This window comes from Ptychodera flava, chromosome 20 (assembly GCF_041260155.1).
Source record: "Ptychodera flava strain L36383 chromosome 20, AS_Pfla_20210202, whole genome shotgun sequence".
Taxonomy (NCBI): domain Eukaryota; kingdom Metazoa; phylum Hemichordata; class Enteropneusta; family Ptychoderidae; genus Ptychodera; species Ptychodera flava.
The window spans coordinates 24,941,029-24,961,692 of record NC_091947.1 but is presented as its reverse complement, the minus strand read 5'-3'; positions in this window follow the sequence as shown (position 1 = coordinate 24,961,692).

Sequence of the window (20,664 nt, the reverse complement as noted above, 5' to 3'; positions counted from 1 at the left end):
ATATAAATTGTAAGTCAACACATACCCTAAGGCTTGTTATTGTGAAAAAGGGCAGCAAACATGACAAAATAAATTGAACAGGAAATATCAAACACCAAGTATTCAACAAAACATCCTCAACAATCATAGTTCTTGATTAACTGTGCGAATACAATTACTATGAAAAAGTATATTAAAACAATAACGAACCCGTACAACAAACACGACAATAGAAAAAAGGCAAAGATCAATAAAAGCAATCAATCTAAGCCTTAATTTGAATAATAAAATGCGTAAATCATCCTGCAGAGCATTAATATCATCCTAATCTTTAGTTGAAACAGTACAGGTTCGAGTACAGGTTAAAGGTAGTACATGTACTTCACGTATCAAAGGTGCTGGGTTTAAGCCCCGGCTGTGCTATTCGTTATTATAGAAAATGTGCCAATAATAAATAAGAAATTGTGCCAATAATGAATAACTTGTTCTGTTCCTGTTCACTAACTGATCTTTCCTTTGACTCATGTGTAAAAAAAACTGAAGACGTGGATAGGGTTATGATGATACAATAAGAGGTAATGAAATGAAAATTGCATGAGAAGTTTCCAAGCCCCCATTCCTATATTTCTTACAACCGAAAAAGATATTGCTTGGTGATTTGAAACTGTCAATGCAGATAACTTTCCTGATATTTTCAGCCTAATCAATTTTTGATACTTCGCTTCCTTTAGAATGTAACCTTTGACCTCATTTCCATAAGTACACACACATACCTTTGACGTCATCCCTTATTGGCAATAATACTTCTACAATGTTGCCTTGAATTTGTTGTTACATTAAACGAAATAAATACACACGCGGTACTTTTGATGAAGTGGTATAGCCTCACGTGATCACGATAAAGATGTTTGTACTTATGGAAATGAGGTCAAGGCTACGTTCTAAAAGAGCAGATACATTATTTTTGCGGTAAGAGTTAGGAATGGGGGTTTGGACACTAAGGGGGTCATGATTGAAAAAAACGGGTCCTAATTTTCACGACTTTCACTCCATTCCCTCTTATTGTAGCATCCTAACCCTATCCACGTCTTCTTCAGCCATCCTGTAGAAGAATTAATGCAAATGAATACATACATTTCGATTGCTATTTGCATTTCCACTTTTCATTTTAATGTCCCCTGACTTCTGTTACGTAACAGTGCACCATCTTTGGCAACTGATGTTTTGAAAGGGCGTATAAATATAGACATTGCTGTTGGGTCAGATTGTACATGACAACAAACTGATAGGTGATATTGTACCCGGAAAGAGACGGAATTATTGCTGCGATGACATGAACTATCTAACCCTAACCCTAAAATGTTTGCGTTGGTCTTTATTTGCTTGATTTTATGTCGGGTGAAATACAGTGGGAGCCAGGAATTTAGGTTAGCTGACCAAACTGTCGGACGTTCACGAGCGAATTTCCGACACTTTGGTCAGTTTCCTATAATACCTGGCTCCCACTGGGCTTCAACGATACAAAAAAACTTAGCTGTCAAAAATCGAAGAAAGTGGAAATTTATTTTGTGTTAATGTTATGAGTCATCCGGTGACGTAATTATTTTAATTTAATTAGTCAGTAAGTGCCATAATTACTTGGGGTCTGTGTTTTGTGTACGGTGATTTTGACGTCATCACTTTGTGGCAATACCACTTATACATCCTTGCCAAATAATGTTTAAATTATGTGAGTTCCACCCTTCCCAATTGGGATTAAGGAAACAGACATACTTCGAACAAATCACTTGTGCGTCTTGGGTGCAAACACTTGATCTGACAGCAAGATCCCTATGCAAGACTGTAAACAGCTAGGGGTTGAAACAAACTAGGACTGTGAAAAAGCTGGTAATTAGCATATCAAAGTCAACCGAACATTTATTTGACTGAAAGTATCACGCTGAGAGCTGGGTACCAGATTTGCATAAATTCAAGGCATGCAAATGATATTATAATGAGGGACAGCCTCTCTTTGAGATGCAGCCTTGAGAAGCATCATGGCAGCCCTGCCGACCGTAGGATACGGATCACCTGAAATTTCTTGCTCTATTAATCCGTAATCGTTCCTTTTCAAACAAACGAAAATCATGTATAAGCATTTTGAAGAGTAATGAACCACCAGGTACCTTGTTTGTGCAGTTTTATAGCAATAAAGTAAGCGAAACAGACATTTATTTTCCCCGTAGCATTGTGGCCTGGTCCATAGCAACGTCTAAAACATAGGGGGATACGCATCTGTAGATTGATTGGCTAAGAAACAGGGGTTAAAGGCTGTGAACCCCATTCAAACTCTGTATACATATTCATGATTGGTTTTCCCGCGTTCTGTATGAATTGGAACAGTGTAGGACTATGTTAACGCGAACGACGCACTTTTACAGCGCTGTAATTATGCGATGACCTCACCCCAGCGCTCAGAAACCTCCACGTATTTGATACTCGGTGGTAAGATGTTTAATGCTTTCATGAAGTTTATCTCGTGTATAAAGATTCTGTATACATTTCTTTTGAAATTGTTAGTGTTAATTGTTGATTAAAAGTGGCGTGTAAAGCCGGACGTTGTTTTGCCGTATAAATAACTACACCGTGCATGTGTGTCGGCGAAGCCACAGACGCTGCACAGACACGCGTGATACTGTGCATGGAGGGACATTACGTACAGATACCCACGTACCCTGTAACTGAAGTGGTACGTCCACGGTCAGTGTATACGTGCGTGTAAACTGGCGGCCATCTAAGTATGAATAGGGAGAGGCGAAGTCAGATTTAGAGCAAAGTTTCGCCGGCGATTTTTCAGTAACTAGACCTTGAACACCAAAAATAATAAGTTACACAAAGTAATGCAGGTCTGGTCTTGGAGAAAATACCCAATTGGGGTCGTCAAAGAATTGTTAACGAAAAGGACGCACTTTTTAAGAGGACCTTGCACTGACCGCGGTCAAAAATAACATCTCGGATTCACGAAAAACTACTCCACAGAAGTTGATTTTTTTCCCTCCAGATTATGATAACACTTATTAGGAACGAATAGAACGGACAACTTGAAAATCTATGGAGCGCTTTGACGAAAATCTGTATTTTCCCACTACGGAGAAAACCGACCAACCGTCACTTGTGAGCGCTGGGTGTGCGTGTTGGTTTGAAGCAAAATCCTCATTATGCATGCAAATTAGGTACCCAGCTCTCAGTGGTATAAGGAAAGTTACCAGCGTTGACAATTTTAAATCGCCCAGCTGTCAGAGCTGTATTTTTATCGGATATAGAATGGCAGCGGCCCGTCCAGTTTGCCTGCCTAGATAGAATACCTATACAAGTGTTCCAAAACATTTTAACATGGTTATATTTATCTATAAGTGAATGTTCGTCATCATCGCAGATAGTGCATATACTTAACGGTACCCTTGTAGATGGTCATTTGGTGAAGAAAGACATTGGTCGTTCATAGATTGTGACATCGTCCGCTCGCACGGCTCGTTAGCCAGACAGGAGTCTTACACTAACTACGCCGTGCGTGATCAAGCTGATATACTGTGCGAAGGAAATCTGATAAAACTTGAAAATCAGGCGGACCAATCACAGCACGCGTTACATAAACAGAGAAATCCGAGATGGCGCCGGCAAAGTGCAGAGTGTGCAACTGCGACATAGATCGACGAACAATCTTCACATCAACGTTTCACAATCACTTACTTGGCATTCTAAACGAAGTTTGCGGAGGACTTGACGATCGTGTTGGATCGAGGTACATTTGTAAACCATGTTTCGCCAAAGTAAATACTTTAGCTAAGCTGCAAGACAGTGTTACAAATTTGCACTCTCACTTTGAATGCGTACGGGAAGAATTAGAAATGAAATGTAAACAGCGACAGCGATCGCTGATTGGCTAGTTACAGGTCTCGTACAGTCGTGCGGTGGCGCTTTACTAATAAAAACCATGATCTGTGGGCTCGATCGGCCAAGGCCTGATTTCGGGAAGCATCCAGCTACCCAAACAGCAGGCCTTGGCAAGCGAAAATGAGATTGTGATCAATTTTCCCGAAATTCATCTTCCCTGTATATCAGCAAAGCATATTCACATGGAATGTCAGCACACTTCAGGAAAATGTATTTGATATAATAATATTCTTTACTCATAACTATGACTGTAAAGATTAATTTTACAAACGTTTCTACCAAAAGGAGAAATCTATAGGTCACAGTTATCAATCAATTTATATTACGACATGACTCATAGAGTTGAACACCGTCTGATACAAAATAACTGAAAATAGCTGTTACTTTGTCATTAACAGTTCTGTGACTTATAATAATATGCGGTTTCAATGAACCATTCTTACGCGTTGAAAAAATGTTGCTGTGGTTCTGAATGGCGAATTGTTTTGAAAAACTGCCAGCATGGCTTGAGGTTATCTTATAAGACAAGGTTTATGCATTGATCAATGTTGTTTATATTTTGTGAAGACAATTGAATGTATACGTATGGTATACTTATATCACATTGAGTTTATATCTAACGGTAAATGTTAAATTGTCTACCGTGTCGCAACCATGTACTTCCGACTGTTCGTCGATGTTTATTGAAAATCTATATCAAAACCCTAAGTTGTGGGAATTTATTGCATAAGTAACTAGAATTTATTGATAAATAACAAGATAACAATAATAATAGCGATAGATTTTGGAATTATCTACTTTCACTACAATAAAAAATGAAAATCGTTAAAATTTATGACTCTGACTCTTAAAATATACTCAATGGATGGAAATAGTGCATTATGCACATTACATTTTAATGCCGCTAAACATTAGTTATTATGGTGGTCACAATCGTACGAAAATCGCTTCATAAAATTGTCTTATATTTTAAATTGTGAAATGTACGCTCGAAGATGAATATCACCTCCTTAGAATCGTAAAGTCTGGGTCGGGCATGGTCGATACAACTGCTTTCTACGTGCAGTGGACACGCAGTACATCGTACTCGCGGACGAATGATGCCAGATACCATTGCAACTGCTGCAGAATGACACAGCCTCTGATGACTTCATCGGTTCTTACGCTGTCTTCGTCATCGGAGTACGTCTCGTCATCACCAATTACGTCACCGCTACTATCTTGCGAGTCTTCAAATGAATCCTGAAGCTCGTCCGATGGCTCATCGACATCTACCTCGACGACGTCACTCAACTAGTGGGGGAAAATTTATTACATTGTCGTGTTTTAATATTCTCTTTTGTCACTTTTTGAATAGTATAAAAGTATCCATAAATAATGACAAACCAACACAAACATTAAAAGAAAGAAAATACTATTTGAATTAAAACTACCACGATATAACGAAGTAAGCCTAAAATTTTAAAATGACAATTGTACTAGTACTGCCCCGATTTTAGAAGAATGCCAGACAGACCCAGAGCTTGAACAATGTTACCATGAAGGTTTTTGCATCTTTGCAGTTTCACAGTTCCTAAAATTGATGTCTTTGGTAGACAATTTCGTACTACTTTTTAGAAGGTTTAATATAAGAAATTTTTAAAATAAACAAAGAATCAATTGATACTCACACATACACACACTTTGAAATATCCAATTGACAGACTAAGGCGCAGAGCTAAGAGACGGACCACAATAAAAATACTGAAAATCGTACATTATAACCAACGATTTGGGCCAAAGAATACTCTCCTCGATGATAATCCATTATTTGTCGATTTGTGTGCTTTAAAAAAGCTCTTTAATTCACTTTGCAAAGATAAATACGATTATCTAGAAAAAGTTTACGTGAATGATAAATTAATGAAAATACCGCTCTCTTTTATAACATTTTTACGATCAGTTACCTCGTAAGCCAGCCTACTCGCGACACAAGAGAATAACTCCATGTTTATCGGTTGATTGATATAACGTGTTTCTGTGTCTCGCAGATTTTTGTTAATACGACTAAGGCTAAGGCGTGATACATTGACCTCAACTTATCTTCATGTACTTACCACTGCATCGACTGACACGATCAGCTGGATGATGTCATGCCGAACACCGGCAAAGTCGTTTGAGTAGCCACTGCCGTTCAGCTGCAGTTGAATATCGTCAACTAACTGCCTATAGATGGTAAGGTCATTGGATACGATCACCAAATAATCAAGTAGAACTTGTTCCTGCCAAAAGAGAAGAAATGAAACGTTATGTGAAAGGCTTAGCTAGAGAGCCAGGAAAGAAGACGTACAAGAAAAACAAAGCTATACTCTCGTTTAGATTATTGATGATAGTATGCACTTCTGACCGTCCACGTCAAAGCTCTTGAAGAACATGTTGGCCTTGGCGTTATTTATCAAAAACTGTTCAACTCTGCGGTGATCGTTATCGTGTTTGCTACACCGCGAGTGAATTTTGTATTGTCGTTACGTTAGTCTGTAATGAGAAAATTAATACTGTCGATAACGGAAGGCAAGACTTTACGAAAATAGCGCTTTCTTTTGACAACAGAAAAGATTATCATTTTTATCAACAAAACGCGAAAACGTCTTTGGTGAAAAGGGAATTTCCTTTAGGAAGAATGACGTCGCCATGATGTCAACGTGACGACAATCATCATGACAAAAGCGACTTTGGTAAACTCACCCTGTTCTTCAGTGGGACACGACGCATGGTCCGTATTGCCGATGGGGTATGTAGACTGGGCGCTAAGAGATCGTCAAGATTACACTGCTGGATTTCAAAAGACACAGACAATAATGGTGTTACAACGACGTTCGTTTCAAATCATAGCATACCGCGCAAAAAAAATGATTGAATTTCATCATAGTGTAGGGCAACAAAAATATGTACATTCTCTCAGAGCCACTCGTTCGCTCCACAGCTCGATACCGTAAGGTGATGCGCCTTCAATGAGTTTTGCTTGCTAGCGGGGGCTCACCGACCCAGCCGGGCAAACCCGTAGAGAGGCCTCGCCGGCTCGCTGGGCCGTTCTAGCCACTCGGCTCAACTGCTGAGAGCGCTTGCAAGACTGAGGCGTAGCCGTCGAGGCGTTATGAGAGAGTCTAAATATTGTTTTGGAGATCAATATCCTCAGCTAAACATAAAAACTGAAATTATCAAGAAAGATTTTACTACTACTCAGTGGTTCTACTCCGGAATAAAAAGGACGCGATGCGTTCTACAGACTCAGTAGGCCCGAATAATCACGTGATGCCGGTACAAACAAGCCCACATGTGTACTAACGCGTATGGAAATACACGTACGTCTGAGGGCGTTTGCGCACATGGCTTTGTTTGTACCGTGGTCGATTCGAATTCCGGGTTTGGCCTATTGCAAAGCACAGCAGGTTCGAAGGAGTAGCGGGGAAATGATGCAGGGAAACTTGTCGGAAAACTTTTGGTAGCACAGAGGCTTTAATATCATTAACATTGTTTACATTTTAATACTAAATCTTGGTCATGGAGATTAAATTAAACATCAACATTGAAATTATCATGAAAGATTTTACGCCTAAATTAAGTATATAACTACTCAATTGCAAAACACAGTAGATTCATAGGAGTAGCGGGGAAATGATGCAGGGAAACTTGTCGGAAACTTTTGGTAGCACTGAGGCTTTAAATGGAGATTTAAAATAATTACATTTACGGTGTTTACGTTTTAATACTAAGTCTTGGTCATGGAGATTAAATGCTGCCATTGTAGATTAATGAAGAGTCTGTGGATTGTTATACTGTCATGTGGATTCAATTAAGTGTTCAATTAAGTTCACTCAGCGAACTCACAAAATTCAGAATTGCAATTTTTATCGAGAGACTGGAGAGACATCAGCATGGTAAGCCGAGGTTAAAAGTGAGAACTCACCAACTTGTCTTTGAGCTCGCTGACCTGTACCTGGGTGACGTAGTTCCTTCTTAGCATTCTGTTGTACAATTCCTGGGCCGACATTTGATATCCGCGTGGTGACGCTGCAGGGAAGTGCCCGTGGTGTGATCTTCCGATGGGCAAGCCGTGGGTGGTGTGATGCAGACAAGACCAAACGGCCATAGCACTACCTGGCAAGATAGAAATCAACGGTAATTATCAATTGTAAAACTGGTAAAGTTGAGATTGACGAGAAAAGAAAAAGGTATTAAAATCATCTTCCAACATTATCATAATAGACTAATCGAAGATTGGACATGATCGATATTTGGCCTTGAATGGGTGATTACTCTGTATTTTTCCCCCATTTTTGAAGAAATGACACCTAAGCGGTTTCATTTTATAGGATAAACGCACAAATATTTGCAGCTAATTTGAGCATTTCGTTACTAGAGAGATATGTGACGTTGGAGAAATTAATATTGTCGGTATGATCGGTCGTAGCCATTGGTCATAATTACAGTTGGCGATAAACAATACGACATACGTTCCGAAACGTGACGTACATCTCTCTAATAGATGCAACTGTATCGCCTTCTGGAAACATTGACTGAAAAAAATATCGAACGGACACGAGGAGAGCACTTACAGAGCCAAAACATTAGAGGGAGCGAACGAATAGCTTTTGTACCGGCTACAATCATACTGGGGTGATCTGTCAATGTTCAGGTTTCAAGAAGTGGTGTCGAACGTGTGCTATGTACTTAACAGATCGCTTCTTTTTGAAGATTTAAATGAAGAACTGGAGAAGAACCTTTTATTAAGAGAGTCTTTGGGAAAACCTTGTCAAAATATGTTATTTTTCTGACAAGCTCCGTTAAAAAAACGTGGGAATCAAGATAGGTGTATGTATATTACATTAAGTGTCACGACTCTGTGCGTGTGCTGATTAATTAGTGACTGGCAATCGTATTGTACTGATGTACCTGAGATGAATGAATTGTTTTTACCGATTACGCACCAGTAAAATACTGTTATCATGTACTTAATCATACCGCATCACATCACTTTGCTGATTTTAACAAGGCTGTGGACTTTTTCACATTTGAGCATGGGCTGTAGAAAGGGCAATTTTTCAATACTTTTTCCTTTCACCGTGTCTTGTCCGTTTCATCGACATAGAAGAAAAGACCAGAGAAAGTATCCAATTTTATTTCCTTTTGATCCCGTATTCGAATCTGGAATATTACCCAGGGTAAAGTGAGATTCCTTTAGTATTGCCTATTTTCAGTGAGCGATTTGAGATACCAGATCGTTGTCTTAAATGTTATCAAAGGCACTGAAATCTTCTATCGCTGACGACGCCACGACTGTCTTTCGCCAAATAAGAGGCATGTAAAACCGTGCACAGTGACCCGATAAAATATCTTGCAGCCCTAGTGTTTCAACTTAGTAAAGTGAGGGATGAAATAATACATAGAAACCCAAAGGTTCTCGATGACGATAATTATATTATGTATTTCGAATGTAATTAAAAGTGAGTTATACATTAATTTGATCTTCACAGGCTGTAAAAAAAGGAAATTGATCGATCAACGCAAGTGAATGTTATATACCACACACGTGTTCCAATACTGAACTGCACAAAATGATAAAAAGCAGTACAATGATAAAGTTACGGATTTGTTCGGTACACAAACCACATCATTGCAAGGAATCAAAAAGGATCTTCTTTTTCTTTTGCCATGAAAAGGGTAACGATTGGTTGTGTTACTATTATGATTATTTTAAGTTCAAAATACTATCATTTGGGGATTGTGCGAAAATATTGGATGAAGCTAAAAAATCAGAATTAATGGAACTAGTATATACCAGAGACTGTGCATTGTCACAAATGAGCAAACCAAACGACTTCACTGTCAGAAAAGTGTTGGAAATTCAAAACTGATTTGGAATTTTTAGTTCCAAGAAATAACACTTTTCTGATAGTGAAGTCGTTTAGTTTGCTCTTTTTGTGACCGTAAAACCAATAAATCCTTATTCGGATTCCGATTCATATAATTTTCTTCGCGTGGAATCATTATCGTAAATCCATATGATATCCTTTATAGAATTAGCTCCTAACTTGTACATTTTATACATTTCTGACTCGAGTTTGTTGTCAAATTACGAAAATATTGTCAACCTGATGGTCAAAATTTCCATTGTGGGTTATTACAAGACAGTCGGCATGCATGGTCAAACATACAGACAGACATGGATACAGGGATGCGCAGACAGACAGGTCGCATTATCAAAATTCGTGCTTTATTTTGGACCATGTTTGATCGATGTTTTGTTGACTTTCAAGGAGTGATAACTCGGCGAAAGATGTCATTGTGGACTTAGAGAATGCACGTTGCCTTGTTTCTACACTTTATTTTCCGAGCATTTTACTCCAGCAAGACTTATCATTATCAGCAATGCCGACTGTCTTAGTCAAGAAACTTACTGTGACTAGAACTACGGGTCTGTGCGATGGAATACGTCATTTTAAACTTTAAGACGGAAAATATGAGTGAGTAAATAGCAATTTATTTATTACTATTTGTACAAAAAATGAAAAGTGAATAGTTAGTCTTTAAGTGGAATGGCATCGTAAAATGTTCATTTTCCTTTGAACTACATTGTTTTCTGTGACGCTTTTTCCGTCATAAAGGGGGGCCTGGTATGCGATGAAAATTAGTTTGGCGCCAGGACCTGGTGAATGCTTGTAGGAAACTTAGACAGTGGGCGCCGTCGGAATCCGCAGAATACACCAACGTCCACTTTGTTTTCAAAAGGTTGGAAATTTGTTAGGATTAGAAGGATAGACAAGAGTCATCCTCACACGAGAGCGTTGCTATTTCCTGCACAGTAAATGTGACTTTATACAGTGCGGTTATCAGTCATGGACGTGACCAGCCCCGTGATATTCTCGGTGAGTGACCTGGTACGTGTAAATTAAGGCGTGTACTTCCTGAATGAAATATCATCGTCCAAGTCTGTCTATGAGGAAATTCATGATGCAATATCTGTAAGCATTATCTCTCTGTACTTTTGACTGCCGCTTTGGTAAACTGACAGATAAAATAATATCAACAGTATTGGTAAAAGACTTACTACTTCAAAGTACTGACCCAAGAGAAACGAGTACTTCTGTAAAAAACCAAATAGCAACACAACATGGCCTCTGCAACAGGTTATCAAGGCATTAATGTTGACCGACACCGTCGCAAACAACCTTTAATTAATGTTATTTGATGCCAAATAAGTCTGTCGCCGTAATATGCAATATCTGAAGCTCCACATCGGCATTTCCTTTTAATCAAAAATTGTTGAGACGATCTTTCTGTCTAGGATGAGACAGCAAGCATACACGAGTTGAAAAACACAAACGAAAAATCTCCATATTTCGCCCTGGTTATCACTTTCCGATGAACCCTCGTCGATTTTTAGCCAACAAGACCGTGACGGCGAATCGGCCACCAACCATACAGCATATCTATCTCTACACTGCAGCCATAATAATAATAATATTTAATTCTTAAAAAACGCACTCCACAAACGTCTCAGTGCGCTGAACACAAGTATTTAAAAGATACAAAAACAGCTAAAAACTCAAAAAACTACAATTATGAGTAAAACTTGGTAAAAAGATGGGTCTTCAAACAACGTTTAAAAGAAGTAACATTTCTGGCACAACGAATTTCTGAAGGCAGTGCATTCCACAGCAAAGGAGCACATACCGAAAATGCTCTTTGACCGTAGGACTTATTAAAATATCCGCGAGGAGGAGTTAAACGCAATTTCTCAGAAGATCGCAGATTTCTTGACGGTACGTACAGATCAATTAAATCGGTCAGATAAAGCGGTGCATCACCTCTAACAATCTTAAAAGTAGTCAATAAAATTTTGAATTGAATACGAGCTTTCACAGGTAACCAGTGTAAATTAATGAAAACAGGGGTGATGTGGTCATATTTGCGTGTACCTGTGACGAGACGGGCTGCTGCATTTTGAACGGACTGCAGACGGATCAGCTGGTCATTTGAGATGCCATAGAACAGACTGTTACAATAGTCGAGTCTAGAGGTAACGAATGCATGGATGAGTTTCTCAGTAGTGGGCTTGTCGAGTAATTTACGAATTTTACCGATTCTTGATAAAGAGAAATATGCGTTCCTACAAAGTTGACTGATATGTTCACACATAAAGCCATCCCTGTCGAGAATAACACCAAGATTCCGAACGAAAGGAGAGGGAGTGATGTTAAGTTCACCAATCCTGAGGTTATTCAGTTCTGCCATATCATGTTTCAAGCGTGATGAAAAATGAATAACTTCGGTCTTATTATCGTTCAGCACTAGCATGTTACTTCTCATCCATCCGCGAATATCATCAACACATATTTCAACACCGGCGCTAACATCTTCAGGTTTATTGCAGATAATGTACATCTGTGTGTCATCAGCGTACATCATGTAGTCAAGATTATGGCCTACTATAATATCCTCTAGTGGTGCTGTGTAGAGCGTGAATAAAATTGGCCCGAGGACAGATCCCTGTGGAACGCCATACTTCACGTGCGAATGATGAGAAAACACAGTTCCAACCTTGACACGATGACTGCGATCGGCAAGATATGATCGAAACCGCGAAAGTACTGTACAAGTGATGCCAAATCTAGATCGGAGGCGATGTAATAAAATATTATGGTCGATCGTATCAAATGCGGCGGACAAATCAAGCATGACGAGAAGAACATCCTTCTTTTGATCCAGGGCAAGCATAATGTCGTTATGGACACGTAGGAGAGCGGTCTCAGTGCTATTGTTGGCACGATATGCCCTCTGACATCTTGTGAAAAGCTGATACCTGTTGAGATGATCGTACAACTGTTGGGCAACTATACGCTCAAGAACTGTTGATAGGAAAGGTAAGTTGGACACTGGTCTGTAGTTCTTCAAGATATTCTGGTCAAGATGTGATTTTTTCAACAGTGGCCGAATAATAGCTGATTTGAATTGACTTGGAACGATGCCAGACGAAAGTGATGCGTTGAAAAGTTGAGTAAGGAATGGTGCGAGCAGATCGATAGAATCTTGAACGAACTTCGATGGCAGCACGTCAAGGTCACATGATTTTGAGGACGACCGCTTTATTAGTGTCGTAACATCGTCAACTGATACTGCATCAAAATCGGTGACGATGTGACTCGGTAACACATCGTTCTTCCAGGCGTCAGAGCATTCATCAAGGCCTTCTCGAAGTTTGGAAACCTTGGACTCGAAGAAGTTCAAGAATTTTGATGGCATATCCTTCAGAGGTATATTAGATGGTAAAATATTTGAATTGGTTGCCTTCACACTTGACAGCTGAGCAACAATATCAAACAATCTCTTGTTGTCTGCTTCCTGGATGCGAGTCCGATGATAGGCCGATTTAAGAGAGTCGCAGCGGCGAACGTATTCGAATCTTTTTGACAGAAAAAGTTGGCGATCGATCTCGAGTTTGGACATTCGCCACTTATTCTCCAGCTGACGTACATTCTTCCTCGACAGCAACAGTTCTTCACAAAACCATGGTGCCCGTACTTTATCAATGATCAGCTTTTCAGTCATAGGTGCGACATCGTCGAGTACTTCGGTGACAGCATTGTGGAAAAAGTGGGACAAACGCTCGACATCATTATCACATGGATATGTGGCAAAAACATGGGTAAGTATGTTTCTCAAGTCTGCTGTGTTGATTGTGCTAAAATCACGCCGTGATATCTTGAGCTTGTTATTGGGTGGCCGCTGAACATTTAGTCCAAAGTGCACAAGACTGTGATCGGACTCGAGTGACTTGTCAACTCTGACGGAGTGTAGAAAAGAATCAGCGGATCGCGTAATTAGCAAATCCAAAGTGTGTCCTTTGGCATGAGTCGACTCGTTTACATGTTGATTTAGTCCCATTGACTGAAGCAAGTTTGACAGCTTGATGGTATCTGGCGAGTGGAGGTTGTCGAAGTGAAAATTGAAATCAGCCGCGATTAGAAGATGGCCAGGTGAAGGCACAGCTGTTTCTAAGAGTGATGAGAATTCAGAGACAAAGTCACCGATTGTTGCTTTGTTCTTCTTAGAGTTTGGAGGACGGTAAATGGCGATGTTATGCAAGGATTGACTAACGGATCTGAATGTAATGTCTAAACATTCAAAGGATTGGAACACATGGGATAGTTTTGCGACGACTTTGAGATTGGAACGTGCGAGTGTTATTCAACTTTTAATCATGATAGTACTTGTACTGATAGTGAATTTAATTTTAATAGCGATGCCCATTCAAATCCTGCCTTGGGTGATATTGTTTTTACAGTTGATGAAGTTTACAATGTTCTTAAAAATTTAGATCCCAATAAGGCTGTGGGCAATGACAAGTTATCTCCCCGTCTTCTTCGGGAATGTGCCAGGGAGTTATCCCCTTCTCTGTGTGACCTTTTTAACATGTCATTGAATGCGGGAAAGCTACCATCACAGTGGAAACATGCTAATGTTATTCCTGTGTATAAGAAAGGTCTGAGGGAAGACGTTTGTAATTATAGACCTGTTTCTTTGTTGAGTTCAGCCAGCAAAGTGATGGAAAGGTGTTTATTCAATAGAGTTTATCCAATCTTATCTGAAAAGATATATAGTTTACAACATGGTTTCTGCAAGGGGAAGTCATGTAGTACCCAACTTGTACAAATTGTTCATGACATCGGAGAAGTCTTAGATAAAGGAGGACAGGTGGATATGCTTTATCTGGACTTCTCAAAGGCATTTGACAAGTACCTCATGACAAATTATTAAATAAGTTGCATTCTTTTGGTTTTAATGGTATGCTGCATAATTGGTTCTCTAATTATTTGTCACATCGAAGACAGAGAGCGGTAGTTGAAGGTGAATGCTCAGATTGGTTGCCTGTTCCTTCAGGAGTTCCCCAGGGATCCATTTTGGGTCCTTTTTTATTTTTATTATATGTCAATGATATGCCCGTCTGTGTATCTCCTAAGACTACCTTAGCTCTCTTTGCTGATGACTCCAAGTGTTTTCGTGTGATAAAAAATTCACAAGATTGTGAAGCTTTACAGAGAGATATTCATTCTCTTTATAGCTGGAGTGTCAAATGGGGTATGACTTTTAATACAGGAAAGTGCAATGTCCTCCACTTTACACGATGTAAAAATTTTCTGAATTTTGATTATATCATGAATGGTAATGACTTAGCATCAGTTAAAAAATACTGTGATTTAGGTGTTGATCTCACTTTCGACTTGAATTGGAATACTCACATTGATCGTATTTGCATGAAATCTCATAGATTGCTTGGCATGATCAAGCGCACTTGTGGCTAACAAATGTGACTCTAAAACACTTAAAGCTCTTTACTGTTCACTAATGCGTAGTCATCTGGAGTACGGAAGTGTCGTTTGGGCAGCCCAGTCTAAGCGCAACTTAGTAAAAATTGAAAAAATCCAAAGAGCAGCAACAAGGTATATTCTTAATTATCCCACTGACATTGATTATAAACAAAGATTAGTTGCTGTAAACCTTTTACCATTGTCATTTCGCAGGGAGATTCTTGATCTGATTTTCTTTTATAAATGCACTACTGGGAAATACTCTTTAAATGTTCATAAGTATGTCAAAACTCGCTCATCTAAAATTAATACACGTTCTAGTGCTGATACAAATGCACTGGATAGAAACCATTGTAAAACTGTCACTTTCCAACACCTTCTCTTTAATAGAATTGTCATTCTCTGGAACAATTTACCGGCGACAATTAGAACCACTGCTTCACTTTGCACATTTAGAGTAACATTGACGAAATGGTATTGGGATAAATTTTATAACTGTTTTGATCCAGACAACACTTGTACGTGGATTTCTCGTTGTCTGTGTAGCAGGTGTAGACCTATGTAGATTTTATTTGATTTGTTTTAGACTTTCTTCATTTTTTATCTCCTGTATGTTATTGTTGTTTGCTTTTTTCATTTGTACATATTTCATTTCATTAGGGTGACTGGCTTTGTATAGGTGGTTCGCACCTGTTTCAGTCATCCTATCCTATGTCGGTACACGTATCGTGTCCGCTGTGGATGAATATTATAAATAAATAAATAAATAACACCGCCTCCCCGACGATTGGAGCGAGACAGCTGGTGGATGGTGTAACCGGTTATTGAAGAGTTGATCTCAGCAATAATGGGATCATCTTTGCTTTTCAACCATGTCTCTGTGATCATCAGAATGTCCAGTTTTTCTTCTATTAAAGTTGGTGCCATTGCGCCGATTTTACCGTTGATAGCGCGGGCGTTCCAAAAAGCGGCATTGAGCTGCAGTTTGTTACATGAGGATATCATTGAAATCTTTTCAAGTACAGAGTCCCGTTTATTCGCAACTAACTGGCTTGGTCGAGTTGTGATTAAAGTCGGAATGGCCGTCGGGTTACAACAAGAAATCACCTGTTCACAGACCGGGATCTCGTGTAGAGCACTGGTTCGAAAGTACCTGCCGTGAAACTTTTTGGCACGGTCGTTGGTCAAAATTGTCGGAATATTACGATACCTCGGCTTAACGTGTTTACGGCCAGCCTTGCATCCACTTGGTCTCAGGGGAGGGATGGAGGATTTGTTGAAATGTTCTACACCGACGAGCAAAAGGTCTGACGTCTTCCATACAGTGATCGAGCCGCCATCTTGAAAACAGAGAATTCGGCGCCGGAACCACAGGTCTAGAAATGCTCAACGAATACTGCCACAAGGAACGATAAAAACGCCAGATAAAAACACAGTCCGTTGCTTGAGTAGATAAAAACTTCTGTAAAAACTTAATGGCTGTAAAAATGTCGGGATAAAACTGTAAAAACACTAAAAACTGAGAGACGAGGTAAAAAGGCTGCCGATCAACAGCGCCACCACATATTTGATTTAGAGTACCTAAGGCGAAACGGTGTCAGTACTGATCTGTAGCGAGGCGATTAATCATTTAACCTATCAGTTTTCACTTTGAATCAATGACCAGAGTTATATTTTCACGTTTGTATACGGATGAATATGTGTGACCTTCGTATCGTCATTACGTCAGACTGGATCATCCCAGATAACATTTTCGAAAGATTTGAATAATCCTACTAATAATTTCCTTAGCATAGTACTATTCGGTGATTTTTACATTCTGTATTCTTACAGTGACGTTAGCGAATATTGAAATTGGCAATAGTGAAGAATTGGTGTAGCCAATAAGTGATGACTTCAATATCGCCGTACGCAAAACACAGACGCCTAGTTATTGCGGCACTGACTATTGATAACGTTAAAATAAAATAACTTTCCTCTTTCTTCCATCACTTTCACAATTTTCGAATTCTTAGTGATTGTGTCAGGTGAAGCACAATGGGGCCAGGAATTGGGGTTAGTTGACCAAATTTTCGAAACGGAGGGAGCGTATGCGAGCGAAGTTCCGACAATTTTTGTCCACACATTTTTTCCCTTTGCCTCCAATCAGATTGTTGGCCCCCGGCCCCAACTGTATTGTGGAAATCGATGAATCTAAGATCGGATAGTTTAAATACAGTCGGGATAGATACCATGACGGACATGGAGTGTTTGGAGGCATCGATCGCGATTCTTCTGCTTGCTTTTTGATGATTCTGTTTACCATCGTGATGCGAACTCTATAATTCCTATGATTTATTGATTTGTTCATCCAGGTTCGACAATAATTTCTGGTCATGAATGGAAGGCTAATGCTTCGTCGAGCAGGTTTCTCATTTAACTGTTAAAAATTCTCTTCATTTTGTGGATCATTAAACCTTCGGCCACAACACACCGTAGGAGACATGTGAATGCATGCCAAGGGAAGGGTGGCGTCCACATCACTATAGGAATAAATTGCGAGACTGTGAGAAAATGACGCTTTCTCGCAATCGGTGAAAAGCTCTAATTATTCTCACCGCTCTCTGTAAGAATCTTTTAATTCTCAATGGTAAGCAGTGAGAAAGGCACTGCTTGGTGAGAATCAACTATGATAACAGATTCTTACCGGTGAGACTGGAAATTCTCACCAAACACAGTGAGAATGGTTATTTTCACGATGAGAATGTATCACACTCACCATACACAGGTGAGATTCAACCGGCTCACCCTGGCATTGGTGAGAATCAGCCAGACTTGATGTTCACTGGTGAGAATAAATTTGGTTGTCACCAGTGAATAATAAGTCTAGCCGATTCTCACCAATGAACTTTGTGTCTGGTTGATTCTCACCATTCTGACTAGGCTTGGTGAGAATTTCCATTCTCACCGGTGAGAATTTGTTACCTTTAAGGAGTGCATTTCTCACTCCTCACTAGTGAGAATTCAAAATGTCTCACTGACAGCAGTGAGAATAACAAGAGATACTCACCAATTGCGAGAAAGCGTCACTTTCTCGCTCTAGTCCCGCAATTTTTTCCTATAGTGCATCGTCAGATTTATTTGCAAGTTCTCTTTATGAGGCCATGTGAGCATTTCAGTGATAAAGCTGATGCGTGGATGTCACTTGCTCAACAAATTTCAGTTCTTTATCCTTTGAGTTAACATACTCCTTCATCGACCCAACACTGCACATAACAGCATATTGTGCCAAATTTTTGGCACGGTCTTACGGCTAATGCCACGTCAAAGTTAGCTGCTGAGAGGCCACCGCCGCTGACGTGTGGCATTAGGATTGCACAAACCAGATGAAGAAGTGGGTTGTAGGTGCTAGTGGCTGTACATGGAACCTACGTATGACATTGAAAGGCGATTTAGTGTACTGCTGTACTTTATTCACTGAGTCAATCGTTGGAATTTTTATAATGTAATATTTGTTGACATCTTCAACGATTGATGTTCACATTTTTATATACAATTATAGCAATGAAGTATTGCATATCATGCACATTGAGCAATGAACAATTTTTACATAAGTTGTATATAAGTTGTAATTTCAATATAAGTTGTAAGTCAACACATACCCTTGATATTTAGAAAAAAAAGTACAGCAAACATGACGTAGTATTCAATGGAATAGCATCTCAAAAATCACAGTTCTCTAGTAACCATGCAAATACAAATAATACTATTAAAGCATATTAAAACAATAATAAACCCGCACAAGAAATGCGACAGTGCAAAATAGAGGCAAAGAAAAAATAAAGCAATCAATCTAAAGCCATAAATTGAACAATAAAATGCGTAAATCATCCCGCAGCTCATCATCCTGATATTTACGTGGAACATTACACTCCCTTCCTGCTACATGTTCTTGTCCAATACAGGTTCGAGGTCGTAGTACATGTACTTCACATATCAAAGGTGCTCTGTTTAAGTCCCGGCTGTGGTATTCGTTATTATAGAAAAATGATCCAATGATGAACAACTACTTCTGTTCCTGCACACTAACCGATCTGTTCCTTCGACACACGTGTAAAGATAGCTGAAGACGTGGATATAGTTAGGATGACATAATAAGAGGGAATAATGTGAAGATTGGGACCTTTCTTTTCAATCATTTCCCCCCTAGGTTTTCAAGCTCCAATTTCTTACTCGCACAGCCGAAAAAGATATTACTTGGCGATTTGATACTGTCAGCACTGATAACTTTCCGTATTCTTTCAGCCTAACCAATTTTTGATACTTTATCGCTCCTTTACAATGTCACTTTTGCCCTCGTTTCCATAAGTACACACCTTTAACTTCATCCTTATTGGCTATAACACTTCTACAATGTTGCCTGGAATTTTTTGTTACATCTAACAAAATAAATACACACGCACCTTTGATGAAGTGGTATAGCCACAAAGTGACCACGTCCAATGTGTTTGTACTTATGGAAATGAGGTCAAGGCTACGTTCCACGTCTTCTTCAGCCATCCTGTAGAAGAAGTAATGCAAATGAAAACATACATATCGATTGCTATTTGCATTTCTATTTTTCATATTCATGTACCCTGACTTCTGTGACGAAACAGTGCGCCATCTTAGGCAACTACTTTATTGAAAAGGGGTTAATATAGCCATAGTCAGTTTGTACATGATAACAAATTGATGAATAAAATGTTAGGTAGGTGTTATTGTACCCGGAGTGAGACGGGGTTATTGCTGCGATGACATGAATTATCTAACCCTAATCCTAAAATGCGTGTGTTGGTCTTCCTGCGTTTGATTTTGTGACGGGTGAAGCACAGTGGGAGCCATGAATTATGGTGAGCCGACCAAATCGTCGGACGTTCGCGAGCAAATTTCCGACACTCTGGTCAGCTAACCCAAATTCCTGGCTCTCACTGGGCTTCACCGACACAAAAACTAAGCAGTGGAAAATTGTGAAACTGATGGAAAGAAAGTGGAAGTTTATTTTATTTTAATGTTATCAGTCAGTCAATGCTGTAATTACGTAGGGCATGTGTTTTGTGTACGGTGATTTAGACGTCATCACTTTGTGGCGATACCACTGCATTCATGCCAAATAATGTTCCAATTGATGTGAGTTCTACTTTTCCCAATTGGGATTAAGGAAACAGACATACTTCTAACAAATCACTTGTCCGTCTAGGGTGCACACACTTGATCTGACAGCGAGATCCCTATGCAAGACTGTAAACAGCTAGGGGTTGAAACAAACTGGGACTGTGAAAAAGCTGGTAATTAGCATATCAAAGTCAACTGAACATTTATTTGGCTGAAGGTATAAGGAAAGTTACCGGCGTTGACAATTTTAAATCGCCCATGTATATTTTTT